The sequence below is a fragment of the Schistocerca gregaria genome, chromosome 5 (assembly GCF_023897955.1).
Source record: "Schistocerca gregaria isolate iqSchGreg1 chromosome 5, iqSchGreg1.2, whole genome shotgun sequence".
Taxonomy (NCBI): domain Eukaryota; kingdom Metazoa; phylum Arthropoda; class Insecta; order Orthoptera; family Acrididae; genus Schistocerca; species Schistocerca gregaria.
This window is the reverse complement of record NC_064924.1, coordinates 391558517-391577972: the sequence shown is the minus strand read 5'-3', so window position 1 is coordinate 391577972 and position 19456 is coordinate 391558517. Positions and strand designations below refer to the sequence as shown.

The window sequence follows — 19456 nt, the reverse complement described above, 5'->3', positions numbered from 1 at the left end:
AAAGCGACACACGAATTCATACACTGCGAAGAGAAATAGTTTTAATGTGCGAAAAAACCTAGTAGCCCCTCACATTTGCTGTAAACACTTTCACATTGTGGATCTCATGTTTCATCTAAACTGCTAACATTGTTTCTCGTTTTGACAATGAAATATAGAAAATTAACTGAAACACTTTCTGTCTGTTTGGACACGAGAGCCGATTGTATGGTTGTCATTGTGATACAATTTCAACTGTAAATTATCTTAAAAAATTAGTTTGCACCTTCATGCAGTAATACGAACTGCGGATATGTTGAGAAACTCCTTTATACCATTATATTCATCGAACTGTTTCCACTGATGTTTTAATGGAATAGCCAAAGAATCAGTGTCTATTACGTACTTGGCGCGTTGCGCAATCTCTTTTCCTCCTAACCAAATAGTTCCATTGGTAATGTAGGAAAATAGTGCAACAAACTTTATTATACTCCTAACCTAAGATGTTTCGGTGAGGCAACGCAGGGAGCGATACTCTGAAAATGTTGGCATACAGTATAACTTTAAAAACTTACTGGTAACAGTTATCGTAAATTTTTCCGTTCTGTTTCTACACTAGCCAACCTGAAATCACTCTTCATTAGAAATTTCGTCCAACAAATGTGATAGATGTAAATGTTATGCGGCTAGAGCCTCCCGTCGGGTAGACGGTTCGCCTGGTACAAGTCTTTCGAGTTTACACCACTTCGGCAACCTGCGTGTCGATGGGAATGCAATGATGATGATAAGGACAACACAACATCCAGTCCCTAAGCGAAAAAAATCTCCGTCCCCGCCGGGAATCGAACCCGGGCCGGTAGCTATGACATTCCGTCGCGTTGACCACACAGCTGCCACGGGCGGAAAGCAAATATTGTGGAATTATAATAATGTTAAATAAACTGAAACCAGGAATAGCTTATCCGTTCCTCTCTCTTGTAACACTTGCTATGTATCACTTCGTTGTTTACGGATGCTGGAGAATCCCTTTCTATATTCCGCTGTTTGCTACAGTTTCTTGCGGGTTTTCTGTGGCCTAGACCCTATTCGAATTGTGCTCAGGACGTAACCATTGTCCCTGTTAATATAAAATTCCTCCACATCCTACATTAAAAGTTAGGAATAATTCTAGACGTGCTCGGCAGCTAGTACGTTAGGACACATTGAAGATCAATAGCGGCTCACAAATTTGATTAGCTTTTCTGTCATTTCTTTACGATGTAAAATAATAGTAACTGTGCACAGTATTCAACACTGGTGAAAGCAGTCACTTACGCACGTGGTAAAGGTATCTCACTCAATCATAATTTCCTGTATGTCACAAGGGTGCCACGAAACACACTGTGATCAAAATTATCCCGACACCTGGCTGAAAACGTTTTGCAGGTTCGTGGCGCCCATCATAGGTAAAGCTGGAATTCAGTACGGTGTTGGCCCACCCTTTGCCCTGATGACAGCCTACACTCTCGCCGGTATACGTTTAATCAGGTGCTGAAAGGTTTCTTGATGAATGGCAGCACGTTCGTCGCAGGGTGCTGCACTAAGGAGAGGTATCGATGTCGGTCTGTGAGGACTGGCACGAAGTCGGGGTTCCAATCATCCCAAAGGTGTTCTATAGGATTCAGATAAGGCCCCTGTGCAGGTCAGTCCACTCTGCCACAGGCCGTGCATTATGAACAGGTGCTCGATCCTGTTGAAAGATGCAATCGCCATCTCAGAATTGTTTTCAATAGTGGGAAGGAAGATGGTGCTTAAAACACCAGTTTACATCTGTGCTGTGATAGTGCAGCGCAAACAATAAGGGGCGGAAGCCCCCTCCATGAAAAACACCAACACACCATAACACCACCGTCTCGGAATCGTACTGTTGGCACTACACTCCCAGGCAGATGACATTCACCGTGCATTTGCCATACCCGCACCCTGCCATCGTATCGACACATTGTGTACCGTGATTTGTCACTCCACACAACGTTTTTCCACTGTTCAATGGTCCAATGTTTAAGCTCGTTACACAAAGCGAGGCGTCGTTTGGCAATTACCGGCCTGATATGTGGCTTATGAGGAGCCGCTCGACCATGAAATCCGAGTTTTCTCATCTCCCACGTAACTGTCACAGTACTTCCTGTGAATCGTGACTGAGTTTGGAATTCCTGTGTAGGATAAATGTTCTGCTAGTACACATTACGACCCTTTTCACTGTCGGCGGTCTCTGTCAGTCAACAGACGCTTTTGTGCTGTACGTGTGCCTTCACGATTCCACTGCACTATCACATTAGAAGCAGTGGACCAGGGAATATCTAGGAGTGTGGAGATGTGTTGTACTGACGTATCACACATGTGACATCAAATCAGCTGATCATGTTCGAAGTCCGGAGCGCCCCATTCTGCTCTCTCATGATGTATAATGACTGATGAGGTCGCTGATATGGAATACCTGGCAGTAGGTGGCAGCACAATTTACTCAATATGAAAAACTTATATTTTTGGAAGTGTCCGGATACTTTTGATAACATAGTGTACGTTTAAATTTCACAGTACACTTCCACTGAGAGTGTATCAGCACCAGTTAGATCTGTTACGATTTCCAGATATTGACTATCTTGGTTTTACATCAGACACTAATGGGCTAGCTTTCTAATCTACTGTGCCAAAGGTCTTGATCGCATTAGCCTAATCGGAGAAAAAAATTAAAGCTATGATGTACAAATCAAGATGTAATTAGAGGGAATATTGTACAAATAACTTACTCCACCTTCTTTTTACTTTGAGTGATAGGGCAAACAAAATACAAACAAGGTAAATAACTATACTTCGAAAGTTTGAGTAACTCATAGCATATCAGTGAAGTTGTATCTAAATTCGGTCACCATTCCAATTGGTCAAACTGTGTCCATTTGTCATATGGTTATCAGAACAGGAAGGTATTACGTAGTTCATCTGGATAAGCGTCTCCTGACGAAAATGATATTTGCATGCAAAACCAACTGAAAACAGTGTCCGAATTAATAGGGAGAAATGCCAGCTGTGGGTCAATTTACTAAAGAAAGGCAGATATAATACAAGAGCAAATATTCATAACGGAAAATTCTACATGGTGAGAACTCTGTTACTGTCAGAATTGCCTAACCTCAGACTAATGTCTAAGATTATAAAAAACTCAATAACTTTGCATATAAATGTGACGGAATTAATGTATCAATAACTTAGACATTTTTCACAAATTAAAATTCAGTCCAGTTGTAACGCTTCAATACGAATCACCAAGTAAACGTCTGAAATTACTTTCACAAAATTAATCATTAAACAAAAATGATAAGAAATACATTTTTAGTTTGCCGATAACAGTATTTACATTATTATGTTACTACTTTTATTATTATTTGTTTTGTCACCGACTGTTACTTTAAAAGAATTGGCTGACTGAACGAGGCGACATTAATGAAAAATCTACGCCATTTTTCAACAAAACGAAACTGGCAAATCTTCTTACATATGTTTCATTAATTGGTAAAATAGATCTTCATGGGCGACACTCGGTTATATTTAAATGGGAAAGGTCGGAGTAAATATTTTAGATGTTATCGGTATTACTTAACACAATTTCTCCAAAGGTAAAAAAGGTTCTATGCCAATTTCAAGACACTCCCGTTTTGCACCTGTCAATGGGCTGCATCACATTATAAAGATGTGACAAAACGAACACATCTCGGGTCGCTGACGTTAAGCATCCAGGTGAGAAAACACACTCTTATAAAAGGAGGGTTCCAATCCCGTCGAACGCAAAAGAAAGTTATCCATACTACCTGTCAAAGCATCAATTACCAAACAACATGGAGTATGTTAGACAATTACAGCCCGCTGCCATGTAATTGATGTCCATGTAAGTGAAATGCGTGTATCATTTTTAAAAATTCTATTGTTGTAATGAACGACATCTTAATTAATGAAGCGCTAAATGTGTACATTACTTGGGCTCCATTAGCACAGCATTAACATTGGAATGTTTCACCTGACAACCGAACTCACAGCAAACAGATGGATATGAATACCTTTCCGTGAGTCTATTCAATGATAATTTTAAAAACAACAACCATAATACAAAATTCAGAAAAATGTACTACTTCGAGAAGTTGCTGAGTAGGCCTACCAGTAAAACGGTACTATCGCAGCACATATTTCGGTTTGCACGTGTGTTTAAAAATTCGGATCCATAATCATTTTTCTCCAGTATGTGTTTACAATCAGTGATGCATACAATACAGAAAGAAGAGCTTCAACCCATCAAAAAGAATAAAAATTTCAAATGGATAACATACCGTGGAAGAAAATGTGAAATATGATCTTAAATAACAGATTTTCACTCATAACTTTTCACACTCTACGCGTGTTATTTTATTTCGTGTTTGAATGTTACGTTTTAAATTTCTGAAATGCCTGAAAGGAGTAAGGATCATGCAAAGACATATTGCACACCAAATGTACAGCAGGCACAAAATAGAATAAAGAACAACCAAAAGAAGTGAAATAGTGAGACAGACATAACTACATACAATGCAATGTCCCTCCATACAAGTTTACTTCGCTCCACACTGTAAGTTCGTAGTGGTTTTTTTTTTTTTTTTTTTTTTTTTGTCCGAACGCCTAATCTCGCTCTCCCGAATCCGATTCTGTGTTTTTCCGTAAAGGATTAGCTGTTAGCAGTCAGTACTGCACTTACTGCCGCTATCGACAGGGGATCTCAAGTTGATTCCGTATTTCTAGATTTCCGGAAAGCTTTTGACACCGTTCCTCACAAGCGACTTCTAATCAAGCTGCGGAGCTATGGGGTATCGTCTCAGTTGTGCGACTGGATTCGTGATTTACTGTCAGGAAGGTCGCAGTTCGTAGTAATAGACGGCAAATCATCGACTAAAACTGAAGTGTTATCAGATGTTCGTCAGGCAAGCGTCCTGGGACCTCATCTGCTCCTGATCTATATAAATGACCTGGGTGACAATCCGAGCAGTTCTCTTAGACTGTTCGCAGATGATGCTGTAATTTACCGTCTAGTAAGGTCATCCGAAGACCAGTATCAGCTGCAAAGCGATTTAGAAAAGATTGCTGTATGTTGTGTCAGGTGGCAGTTGACGCTAAATAACGAAAAGTGTGAGATGATCCACATGAGTTCCAAAAGAAATCCGTTGGAATTCGATTACTCGATAAATAGTACAATTCTCAAGGCTGTCAATTCAACTAAGTACCTGGGTGTTAAAATTACGAACAACTTCAGTTGGAAGGACCACATAGATAATATTGTCGGGAAGGCGAGCCAAAGGTTGCGTTTCATTGGCAGGACACTTAGAAGATGCCACAAGTCCACTAAAGAGACAGCTTACACTACACTCGTTCGTCCTCTGTTAGAATATTGCTGCGCGGTGTGGGATCCTTACCAGGTGGGATTGACGGAGGACATCGAAAGGGTGCAAAAAAGGGCAGCTCGTTTTGTATTATCGCGTTATAGGGGAGAGAGTGTGGCAGATATGATACACGAGTTGGGATGGAAGTCATTACAGCATAGACGTTTTTCGTCGCGGCGAGACCTTTTTAAGAAATTTCAGTCACCAACTTTCTGTTCCGAATGCGAAAATATTTTCTTGAGCCCAACCTACATAGGCAGGAATGATCATCAAAATAAAATAAGAGAAATCAGAGCTCGAACAGAAAGGTTTAGGTGTTCGTTTTTCCCGCGCGCTTTTCGTGAGTGGAATAGTAGAGAGATGGTATGATTGTGGTTCGATGAACCCTCTGCCAAGCACTTAAATGTGAATTGCAGAGTAGTCATGTAGATGTACACTGGGTTTTGGTAACTCGGTTTCAAATATGGTTTCTTGATAAGATGCAGGAAGATGGCTGGTAATAGTCGCCGTCGAGCTCGTCGTAAACATGTCTGTAATTGTAATAATATGGTTTGAAAGCTTAGGATGTGGTTTTGCTATACAGTCTCTGTGATGTTACTGATGGAAGTGGAATGCAAGGAACGTGGAAGATGGTGTACGGAGCTAGGTGGTCCATTACCCTGGAACTGCACCAAGAGTATTTGGCGTCCCCGTCCATCGTACGGATCATTACAATACTTATAAATCCTGTCATTTCATAATATATAACGGAGAGGATTGGTAGTCAGCTTAGAGCCTCAAAGTAAAATCCTTCAATGAAGATCGTCTTCGTTACTTTCTGACCCAACTAAAGCGCAAACATTTTAGCAACTACCAAAATTCGAAACAATTACGTCAATCTGGAGTGCCATCCCAATGCAGCGGCCAAGCACATGCTACCTAGTTAGGTTACTGAACAGTGAACATATTCTTACAGAGTATTCAAACATACGTGCTACATTGTGTGACATATAAATGAGAAAAAGAGTTACAGTAAACATCTTAGTGGTGTTTAAAATCACTTTTTGTTCTTTAAATGGCGGACGGCGTTGCGACAATGTTCCATCGAATCTACAAGAAATCGTACGCATGGGGAAGTCATCCTCACCTTGGCCGCTCAACTGCAAAACATCTCCAACAGAGGAAGTTCAGAGGTGTGTCCAAGATGCGCAAATCCTTCTTGTTTGTGTTCCAGATGTTTCCACTTGGCTTGAGGATAAGGTGTGGCAGCACGGAAAGGAGGTTACGAAAACAGTCTCATGACGGCAAAATATTACTCAGAGCAGTAAGAGACGAATTCTTATATGTCATCGTTTCAATAGACTGCTTCTTTTTGCCATAGTTATCTTTGAATAAGTTTGGACTCGTCATATGGAAACGCCACTGATACTGATGCACACTTGAATGAGTAAACGAATTAACATCAGAAATACAGATGCCCCGAAAGTGTGGGGCAAACAGAGGGAAAAAACGCCTATAACAACGAATACAGAAACATTGAGCAAGCCATTCACTCTGCTAGATGAAGTAGTTTGCATTGACAGAGTAACACTGAAGTTAAGGTATCGTGGCGCGAAAGAGTCATTGGTCGTGTCCAAGCTCGAAGATCAAAGTGCTCGAGGCTCTGGTAACTCAATACCGCGTGCTGATGCCACCTGGACAATTGATGTGATCAGGTAACGTATCGCGGAGTGGATTAACATGAGAGATGGATGAAGAGACACAGACAGTAGCGACATGAGACAGAGGAATGGGGACATTGTATATATTCAATTAGGCGTTCGCACATCAGATCTCCATGTCGAATCAACGGTAGTTGGCTCTGTTATAATCTCAATGTTGGAGAGTTTTTCCGCAGTTTATACATCCATCTATTAAACGTTATGATAGTCCAAAATCCGCCCTCAGAAGGAAACACAGATACTGCCACAAAATGAAAAGAAAAGCAAAAAAACAGACACGACTGCCAGCTCAGCTTGGCAACAACGGTCCATTTAACCACCAACGAAGTAACCAAAATTGACAGACGCGCGAGGCATCGTCATGATTGGATACCAAAAGACCGTGAGTAACAACAATGGAAAGAAGGTTGGAAGATGATATTTGAAGCAAGATGGATAAATTTATAAAAAACTGCTGGAAAAAGGTTTTGCTAAAAAATTACAATACCACTACTATTGTGCTCCGTATAGGATACAATGTACTTTACTATGTGGATGGACTGTCTTGGTTAAATAGCAGCTTGTCGTGGACTTTCAATATATAAATATTACAGGGTGTTAAAAAAGGTACAGCAAAACTTTCAGGAAACAATCCTCACACACAAAGAAAGAAAATATGATATGTGGACATGTGTCCGTAAACGCTTAATTTCCATGTTAGAGCTAATTTTAGTTTCGTCAGTATGTGATGTACTTCCTCGATTCACCGCCAGTTGGCCCAATTGAAGGAAGGTAATGTTGACTTCGGTGCTTGTCTTGACATGCGACTCATTGCTCTACAGTACTAGCATCAAGCACATCAGTACGTACCATCAACAGCTTAGTGTTCATCACGAACGTGGTTTTGCAATCAGTGCAATGTTAACAAATGCGGATTTAGCAAATGCACATTGGATGTATTGATTAGCACGGGGCAATAGGCGTGGCGCGGTACGTTTGTATCGAGACGTATTTACAGAACTAAGGTGTCCCGACAGGAAGACGTTCGAAGCAATTAATCAGCGTCTTAGGGAGCACGGAACGTTCCAGCTTATGACTCGCTTCTTAGGGAGCACGGAACGTTCCAGCCTATGACTCGCGACTGCGGGAGACCTAGAAAGACGAAGACACCTGCAATGGACGAGGAAATTCCACGTGCAATTGACGATAACCCTAATGTCAGCGTCAGAGAAGTTGCTGCTGTACAAGGTACCGTTGACCACGTCACTGTACAGAGAGTGCTACGGGAGAACCAGTTGTTTCCGTACCATGCATAGCGTGTGCAGGCACTATCAGCAGCTGATTGGCCTCCACGGGTACACTTCTGCGAATGGTTAATCCAACAATGTGTCAATCCTCATTTCAGTGCAAATGTTCTCTTTACGGATGAGACTTCATTCCAAAGTGACCTAATTGTACATTTTCACAATCAACATGTGTGGGCTGACGAGAATCCGCACGCAATTGTGCAATCACGTCATCAACACAGATTTTCTGTTAACGTTTGGGCAGGAATTGTTGGTGATGTCTTGATTGGGCCCCATGTTATTCCACCTACGCTCAATGGAACACGTTACCATGATTTCATACGGGATACTCTACCTGTGCTTCCAGAACATGTGCCTTTACAAGTACGACACAACATGTGGTTCAAGCACGATGGAGCTCCTGCACATTTCAGTCGAAGTGTTCGTACGCTTCTCAACAACAGATTCGGTGACCGATGGATTGGTAGAGGCGGACCAATTGCATGGCCTCCACGCTCTCCTGACCTCAACCCTCTTGACTTCCATTTATGGGGGCATTTGAGAGCTCTTGTCTACGCAACCCCGGTACCAAATGTAGAGTCTCTTCGTGCGTGTATTGTGGACGGCTGTGATACAATACCCCATTCTCCTGCGATGCATCAGTGCATCGGGGATTCCATGCGACGGAGGGTGGATGGATGTATCCTCGCTAACGGAGGACATTTTGAACATTTCCTGTAACAAAGTGTTTGAAGTCACGCTGGTACATTCCATAATGAATGTGATTTGAAGAGAAGTAATAAAATGAGCTCTAACATCTAACATGGAAAGTAAGCGTTTCCGGACACATGTCCACATAACATATTTTCTTTCTTTGTGTAACACCCTATATATAAGATGGTGCATGGGTGAAAAGGCGTGAATTAACCTTTGAAAGGTTTCTTTGGTTATTTTTGGTATCCAAGAAATGTGAGATAACCTTTGCTTTCATTCAAAATTTCATACTTGGTATCTGTATACTGGATATTTTCAAACATAAGGTTTCAATAGTCTATATGTAAGACCACACAGGTTCCTAGTACAAGCAATGTGATTTTTGACTGCTAATAGTATCGTCGTTGCTGTAGCGTTCTAAAGTATCAGTTGCGTGTTGGTAAAGCTACGAAGTGGTGGGGAAATAGCTTGCAGACAACAGATATAAAGATATAGGGCATGGTGAATTTTGAGAATATGATTTCGTAAAGACTGATTTGAGTTAAAGATTTCCGGGTACTGTTGCTGTTGCCGTGTTTGCCTGTTCCTAAGTTGTTATGTGTTCTAAAAATGGAAAGTCAGTGGAATATTTTTCTTTTATTGATTAGGGTAGTTAGCTTGATCGTTAGGCACTATTAAGCAAAGTTACATTTCACATGGCTTACATTCAAAAGTTATAGATGTACGACTCCTATACCATCTCATGGCAGAGTAACATATTTTATGAAAAGAAATTTTTTTAAAGATCACTGTCATCGTCAAATAATGAGTTTCAGTATTCACGACATAGTTTTCATTCATTTGACAATTTGAAATTGTACAATGGTACTTTTTTTTAATGTTTGTATGTCGCCGCATTGCATTTAGCGGAACAAGGTGGCCCGAAGTAAATCATGACCTACTTGGTGTAGTTGTACGTCTTTGCATAGCACTGCGCAAGGCTTTCTTTTCTTTAGCTGGTTTTTTACTGTGCTGCTCTTTTATGTCCATCTCTTTGAGCAGTACCGAATTTACGTTGCCGCAGGTAAGCAAAAAAAAAAAAAAAAAAATGGTTCGTGTCAGTTTTACATCTGTCAGGAAACAATAGGGTAGTTCATAGTTTGGTGTTGTATTTCAAAATTAATGACAGTAATCTTTACATGAAGTACATTTTTAAATTACATGCAGCGTTACATTTACGTGCGTATTACTATAATTTGTATTTGTAAGTACTATTTTTATTGGGTTAGCTTTGTGTATTGAAACTGAATGTCACATATTGTGACGTCACCAGGGTGGTACTGTTCACTGGACTGCACAAAGCACAGTTTCAGGGAAAAGCTTATTTACTTTACAATATTAGCTTTCTAATGTATTTGGTGGAAGTCAATTGCAAAATAAATCTACAGTTGTCAGTTTGAGATAGTTTGGAGATTCAGATATCGTCGTCTACAGTTTCACCACTTGCACTATTCAGGACAACAAAACAGACACACGACGTTTAAGGTAGGAAGACAGCCAAGGTTTAGTTCACAACTAATCCACTTCTTCTAATCAGAAAAGTTACGCCATCAACACGGCGTGAAACTAGTTTTGACGAATACATATAATGTTACTCACAATAAAGTAGTGTAACAGAAGAAGTAACATTATGCTTCAAATAGTTTTAATATATTATACAGCAGTTAAACGTGTGGAACTCTGAATATTGGCAAACACTCCGCAAAGTACAGCCTCATGTCTTGCAACAGAAAAAATGCCAGGAAACTGCATATGATTGTCTGAAGAGCTTATCCCTTCGCTTGATTCTAAAACTGAGCACTAGGTTGAACACAAATTTACGTAGACCCACTGCCTTGTGCCTTTTAATACAGCCAGTAATCTAATTTAAAACTTGAAATACCCAACTGAAATATTAGATGCTCTATCTTCATTTTAACTCAACCTTGATGAAGTACCAAATAATATGGTGTCATTGCGTATGTCTGTGAATGTAATGTGCAGGGGGTTGATTTCTCCTCTTTTCCCTTAAATTATCCGTACGACGAGTTATAGCTCAAATGCAAAATCGGGCGTTGTGTGAACTACAAAATCTGTCCGCCAAATCGAATACTGGTGTTAGGGGCACATTATTTCTAATTCGCGCCCATTTATGTGAAATAAGTCAAGAACAACTACCAAAAATTCGGTTATATCCCATCTAAGTAGCACTGTTAACATAGTAATATGACAGTGTATGAAAAAGTACTTTGAGTACAGATGAAATTGTAATGATGGTGCTGGTGTGCCAAATTCATTGCAGCCGCACTCATATAAAGAAGAAAAAACGTACTAACTCAGTCCCAATTCTTCGTAAGCATTCTGTTAGTGCTACGTATAAACATACGGGAGAACTTTTTTGTTACAAGCTGATAACACATACCTTTATTTTCCATTATGGTTCACATTTTATAAGCGATCCTGTGTTATAAAGTTTATAACAGGCGATTATCTCGTATGTTTGGAAACAAATTGATCGTCACGTCCTGAATCAAAAGTACTAACTGGAACTGAAAGTTTTCAGGGAAAAGGAAAACAATGTCTGTTGCAAGCGTTTTATTAATAACGACGAGTTTCAAGCGGTTAGTGCATGCTCAGATTACCTATAATAAAATCAATATTCTTACATGACAGTCTATTAACGGAGCCGTCTAGCACCGATTAATGAGATAGCTAAGCTAAAGATGAGAACTAATGCAATTCACTTGCCTTGAACAACTCAGATCTCTTAGTCATATTCAAACGCCATTGATACGACTGTATTAAAGCAAAAACCTCAGTCGTGAAATATGGATATATGAAATGGCAAGTGAAAATCTCTAAGTTATAGGTGTAATTTTACAACATTAATAGCAAATTAAACCCGCACACGCTCGAGATTAGCAATGAAGTGAGGTGCTCATCAAGCCAGAGCTATATGCAATGCCAACGTAGGATAGCGCTCACAGTCATGTATCGCAGTGGTTAACTAATACCGCTCTAGACCACTTATATGCTGAAGCGAGTGGGCGACCCACTATACAGACGTGAGAACGCACCTAGTGGTGGCGCTGATAGTCAGCAGGGATTGAAATGACGTAAATTCTAAACAGAGCCAATTAAAACTGATCGGCGACAACAAAAATATTCTTAAAATTTTAAAGTGAGCGAACTAACTAGTGCTGACATAAAAAAAGAAACTCTTTCAGTGATTCGCAACTATTAAGATGGACCGTAATGTCAGTGTAAATGGATAGAGGAGAAGAGAGAGGGGTAGGAATGAGAGGGGGAAGAATGGGAGATGTGGAGGTAGTGGATTGAGGAAAAAGGTTAAAAAGACAATTACTTAAAATTTTTTAGGGTTCACGAACAAACTTTTCAAACAAGATTGTTGTTACTTGTTGCAGGTAACCTGAAGATTTGTGGAACGCGTCATTAGTACCGAAACAGAGTCTGTTTTCTCGTTTTTCGAAACGTGAACAATTGTTACTGTATCATACCAGAGTGGAATGATGTGTATGGAAGTGAAAAAAATTCTCATTTTTGAATGTCTCTCCAACACTTTACTGCTTTTATAAAGCGCTACTATATACAAATGTATTTCACATGCCAAAGCTACGTAATTACTGATAGTGGAGATTGTTCTCCATATTTCCAACAAACCATTGTTTTTTTTTTTTCTTTTTTGTATCGCCTCCCGGCTATCAGTAAATCATAGCGCTATTGTCGGTGGTAACTGAAACGTCAGAGGCGTCGCCTACGCACCGCACGCAGACGCGCCAGCGGAGAGCGCACGGCCCATAATATGAGCGTCGCCGGCTGCGCAGCTTATGCAGGATTAGCGCGCTGCAATGAGAATTCCGGCCCGGGATAATTGGACGGCTCGAACCAGGGGAGTCCAACGCTGCGCGCCGCCTGTTGGCGCACAGCGAGCCAGGTTCCAGGCGTTTCCTGCTGCTGCTGCTAACCGAAACTACCGAGCACCGCAACTATCAGACGCAGTCACATTAACGTATCAGCCGCCTATGTTAAACGTTAAAGTGCAACAGCCGCTCGCTGACGGAACTGGCAGAACTACCAGTGGCGGGTACATAAAATGTGTCGGGACGACGCGGAAACAGTGCAATCGTTGTAATTCGAAAACGGAACATGGTCATCGGCTTTCGACACAAGGATATCAGAATTACCGAGACGGTTACGTTTGTAAGCATATCGCATGCCTCCGTGTTTAAGATATACCGTTATACAAAACCAGCGCCGAGGTAACTGTGGTTCTCCGCGAGTCGTAGATGACAGGAACAAACGACGGCGGTGGAGATGTCTACGAGGGAGTTTGAAAAGACTGTGCAAAAATAAAAACTACTTTCGTGTTTGGCGTAAACATTTTTTGTTTTTCGACATAGTCTAAAAGGAGACTTATATTCTTCGTCCAACGCTGTTCTAATTTATTGATCCCTTCCGAGTAATAGGATTTGTCCAAGTCTGCAAAATAGCTACTAGTTGCTGCAGTAACCTCCTCGTTTGAATAAAGTCTTAGTCCCGCCAGCCATTTCTTGAAATTAGGGATCAAATAGTAGTCCGACATAACAATGTCTGGAGAATATGGGGGCTGTGAAACGAGTTGGGACCCATTTCCATTAATTTTGCGACCACAACTGGTCTGGCGTGTGCTGGTGCATTGTAGTGATGGAAAAGTATTTTTGCGGTCCAATCGCCGGCGTTTTTCTTGCAACTCAGTTTTCAAACCGTCGAATAACGATGAATAGCATGCACCTGTAATAGCTTTACTCTTTTCCAGATAGTCGATGAGGAGTATCCCTTGCGAATCTCAAATGACAGTCGCCATAACCTTTCCGGCCGAAGGACTGGTCTTCCACCTTTCGGCGCAGATTCTCCCTTGGTAACCCATTGTTTAGATTGTTGTTTGCTCTCAGGATTATAGTAATGTATCCCTGCTTCCAACACTCCACACGATTCCATTTTTGGTGAAGCGGGAGCAATCGCGGAACCCATGAGAATAGCTTTCACACGTCAAAATGTAAATGCAAAATATTACGTACCCGTTCATTCGAGATGCCCTCAGCACTAGCAGTCTCACGCACCTTAACTCTTCTGTCATCCATCACCCTATCATGGATTTTATCAATGATTTCTGGAGTCGTAACCTCCACAGGGCGTCCAGAACGTTCAGCACCACTTGTGCCCATGTGGCCACTACGAAAATTTTGAAACCACTTATAAATTGCTCTAATCGACGGTGCTGATTCACCGTAATGTTTATCAATCTTCTCTTCGGTCTCCTCAGGCGTTTTACCTTTCATAAAGTAATATTTAATCACCACACGAAATTCTTCTTCGTCCATTTTTGGCAATCACTCGACTTCCTGGATTCATACCAATGCCAAACACAAAGAAATAGACCAATATGGCTCACACTTGGTGTGCTTTCTTTCCAAAGATGCTACTAACTAAACATGACCTCGATACGCGCCGGTGGTGCCGTCTCTCGGACTTTGCAAGGACTTTTCAAACGGCCCTCGTACGTGCAAATACATGTGCAACTGTTGAGCAACTGACTGCCCAGTTGGACTAAGGGACTGCTAAAGATGTCCTCAAAGACCATCAAGCGAAAGTTGCTAAACATTAGCCTTTGCACCAAATGCACGATTCACGCAAACATGTTGACTGCTGTCCATCGCTGACGAAGGATCGAATTTGCTCACTAATACAACTGGATGTTAATCGAGTGGCGACAGGTGGCCTTTTCAGATGAATCCTGTTCCATCGGACAATTGGCCGTCGGCATGTACATCTCGAAACATCTGAAAATAGGCTGTCAGCCACAATCTCGGTGGAGTCCAGGCCGGAGGGTACTCCCTGGCTGACCTCGTCACATTCTGGAAGACAGTGGATCAACACAAGAATGAATCTGTCGTTGAGCACCATGTCCGCCCCTAAATGCAGTTTCTTTTTCCTCGGCACGAAGGCATCTACAAGCAGGAGAATGCAACTTGTCACAGAGCTCGCAGTGTACGTGTTTGGTTCTAACAGCATGAGGATGAGTTTGTCGAACTTTCCAAGCCACCAAAGTAACCGGATTTAAACACAGTCGAGAATCTGTGGGTCCACCTCGATCGGGCTGTTAGTGCCATGGATCCACAACGGAGATACCTAGGACAGCTGGACTACGCACTGGAGTCGGCGTGGCTCCGCATCCCTGTCGGTATCCTCCAGAGCCTACTGGACCTTCTTCCTCACGCCTCGCAGCGGTCCGCAGTTGAAGGTGGTTGTTCAGGCTTTTGACAGATTGTTACATTAATGTGATTAGACACCCAAAACTTACACCGTTCCAAACATTTTGAAGAAAAGTTTACACTTTTTATGGTTGATAAAATTTTGTTTGACAATACAAACTGCTGTTTAATCAAGGTTAGTCTAGAAATTATGACCCTCTAGACTTGATGGACGTGCATCTCTGTGCAGTTGCCCCATAGGAAGGTAGCATATTCGTTGAGCTTCCATAGCAGCGTCTTGTGAAGGAGCTCCAGCGGGTAACTACGATCGTATAACGTCATACCTGGCCCTCCAGGAGGCATCTGTCATAACCTGGTAGGTTATGATAGGTAGGCAGAATATCTAATTCTACATCACTAATGCTGCGTGACTGATGATAAGCGGATTACCCATCTCACCATATGAAACCGTCTCTATTATTAAAACTGTGGAGATAAATAGGCGTTTCTATTATCGTCGGTAAAGAGTATCAGATTTTTAGAGTGTACGACTGTCCACTCTAACTCAAATGGTAACCACGAAACATTACAGGTAGAACGGAGTCATTTCAGGTAAAGTATCCATTTCCATGTCGCGTTACGTCTTGAAGCTCAAGATTCGACTAACCTAAATACCACGTTGAATTCCATGACTGAAGTCTAGTTCCGGCCGAAGTGGCCGAGCGGTTCTAGGCGCTTCAGTCTGCAACCACCCGACCGCTGCGGTCGCAGGTTCGAATCCTGCATCCGGCATGGGTGTGTGTTATGTCCTTAGGTTAGTTAGGTGTAAGTTGTTTTAAGTTCTAGGGGACTGATGACTTCAGAAGTCCCATAGTGCTCAGAGCCATTTGTACTATTTGAAGGCGACCGCCACAATGTAACTCTCCCGACACTTCATATTCATCAGGCACACATAATGGTAGCAAACTAACACAAGAAGAGATAGTAATGCTCCATTATAAATAATTTAATGCCTTCAGTAACGTAGGGATCGATATTAATGCTCCTTCTGAAATAGATTTTCATACATTCTGGCACTTCTTTCTTGGTTTTATGTTCCATTTTGAATAGTTACATTCGAGCACTCAATATATGCAAGACAAAAAAATTAAACAAGAACACTGGTTGCTGAAAAAATCGAGTGTTGGATGATTGGATGTAGAGAAGGTTGTATATGTTACAAGAAGTCACAGATTTGTGGTAATATGGAATGCAGCTCAAAAGTGCGTAATATCTTATCTAAACGCAATAAAGAAAAAGAAAAATGACAGTAGTACTTGGAAAATTGCTAGGATGAATGCTGATGTTTGTTAATACCAACAGATACCCTCCGTAGACATTCGTGTCTGTTGCTGAAAAATCAATAAACCATGTACAAAATGTTCTTTCTCAACACCTTCTCATTTCACCGACGTATCATTTAGCAGCAAGCAGCAGCAGTATTGGGTACGTAACGGTGAATGACAAGCGTAGCATGACAGCTTCTGGCATAAAAATGGCGGTAACTTTACGGATTTTCGATACTCTTTTGACGGTATAACGACCGACATTCAAAGCTCCGTCAGTGATATTGCTTATATTTGTTGAATTAAAATGTTTGTCAAAGTGAAACGTCTCAAAACGTTTTCAAAGACCTTCAAACATTCTGTGTTAGATATTTAGGCTTACGAGTTAGATACTTGTGAACTACATTGACATTACAACTTCGCATTTGTCGGAGATCAAGTTTCTAAGACTGTAAATCCACTGTCGAAATACATTACCTAGTATTTCATTCCAAAAATCTCGGGAGTTCACTTTCAACAAGGACCTGATCTTCTTGTTTGTTTAATATTGTAAATTTGTAGAGACGAATGACATCACACACGTACATCGAGATTTTGTAAATCTTTTCCTACTTACCTTCACTTATGGATTCTTCCCCCACGATTTCCCTGGTTGAGGAGTAGGGCGGAGTTCCTAAAAATGAGAAAAAGTTCTCAAGTAAAATTCAGTACTCCGTAAAAGAAAATATTTTAAAAGAATTTACTTTAGCCAATAGTGATAAGAACATTGTGGTCATAATTCCAAGAATCTGGGATATAGTTCTTGTGGACAGTAACAGTTAAAAATTACTACGTGGTACTGACAAAGAAAGTAACATGCATGTCGCTGTGGAACACTAACAACAACAACGGTAAATTTTTTGCTTAACCTCGTTGTTGGCATTTCATTTGTTATCCTGTCGTACTCAGTTTTATCTGTTATGATGTTGTATATTGTTCAAAGTTTGTTACTTCTCCTCTCTTCAGCGATTTCTGGAAGAACTCAATCTGAACTTCACCTGTTATACAAGAGTTGGAACTATAATAGTGGCAACTGTTTACTTACAGTTCATACAAAATAGATACGTGTTTCAAAGTTTTACTGACCTTCAAAGTAGTCACCAGCATTGTGTATAACCCGTTGCCAGCGATATGGAAGTCGTAGGATACTCTTAGCAGTGTCAGTTGTGTTGACAGTTCGAGCAGCGTGGTGTATTGCCTGACGAATTTGCAGCAGTTTTGAAGGGAAAGCCGTGAAGTGTATCCTTCAGTTTAGAAATCGAGTTCAAATAACCAGGCCTTAAGTCAGGAGAGTGCAGTAAGTGGTACAGCACTTAGCAGCTCAGTCAGTCAAACAAATCAGTAACAGCTTGCACTTTACCTACTTGAGCATTAACGTGAAAAATGTTGTCATGTCGTGCAGAAAGTGTCATCACTTCTGTTTCTACAGTCCTGGAAATGGAAAAAAGAACACATTGACACCGGTGTGTCAGACCCACCATACTTGCTCCGGACACTGCAACAGGGCTGTACAAGCAATGAATACACGCACGCCACAGCGGACACACCAGGATCCGCGGTGTTGGCCGTCGAATGGCGCTAGCTGCGTAGCATTTGTGCACCGCCGCCGTCAGTGTCAGCCAGTTTGCCGTGGCATACGGAGCTCCATCGCAGTCTTTAACACTGGTAGCATGCCGCGACAGCGTGGACGTGAACCGTATGTGCAGTTGACGGACTTTGAGCGAGGGCGTATAGTGGGCATGCGGGAGGCCGGGTGGACGTACCGCCGAATTGCTCAACACGTGGGGCGTGAGGTCTCCACAGTACATGGATGTTGTCGCCAGTGGTCGGCGGAAGGTGCACGTGCCCGTCGACCTGGGACCGGACCGCAGCGGCGCACGGATGCACGCCCAGACCGTAGGATCCTACGCAGTGCTGTAGGGGACCGCACCGCCACTTCCCAGCAAATTAGGCACACTGTTGCTCCTGGGGTATCGACGAGGACCATTCGCAACCGTCTCCATGAAGCTGGGCTACGGTCCCGCACACCGTTAGGCCGTCTTCCGCTCACGCCCCAACATCGTGCAGCCCGCCTCCAGTGGTGTCGCGACAGGCGTGAATGGAGTGACGAATGGAGACGTGTCATCTTCAGCGATGAGAGTCGCTTCTGCCTTGGTGCCAATGATGGTCGTATGCGTGTTTGGCGCCGTACAGGTGAGCGCCACAATCAGGACTGCATACGACCGAGGCACACAGGGCCAACACCCGGCATCATGGTGTGGGGAGCGATCTCCTACACTGGCCGTACACCTCTGGTGATCGTCGAGGGGACACTGAATAGTGCACGGTACATCCAAACCGTCATCGAACCCATCGTTCTACCATTCCTAGACCGGCAAGGGAACTTGCTGTTCCAACAGGACAGTGCACGTCCGCATGTATCTCGTGCCACCCAATGTGCTCTACAAGGTGTAAGTCAACTACCCTTGCCAGCAAGATCTCCGGATCTGTCCCCCATTGAGCATGTTTGGGACTGGATGAAGCGTCGTCTCACGTGGTCTGCACGTCCAGCACGAACGCTGGTCCAACTGAGGCGCCAGGTGGAAATGGCATGGCAAGCCGTTCCACAGGACTACATCCAGCATCTCTACGATCGTCTCCATGGGAGAATAGCAGCCGGCATTGCTGTGACAGGTGGATATACACTGTACTAGTGCCGACATTGTGCATGCTCTGTTGCCTGTGTCT

General features: G+C 42.2%; 1 protein-coding gene across 2 annotated transcripts in view; it reads right to left on the bottom strand.

The window, feature by feature from the left end:
• Positions 1-19456, bottom strand: part of LOC126272493 (sex peptide receptor) — a 3488090-nt gene that overhangs the window by 934360 nt on the left and 2534274 nt on the right. For both annotated transcript variants that reach the window (XM_049975380.1, XM_049975382.1), the window contains one exon: positions 17307-17363. The gene's annotated coding sequence lies outside the window, so the exon portion shown is untranslated. The remainder of the gene's footprint in view (positions 1-17306; positions 17364-19456) is intronic.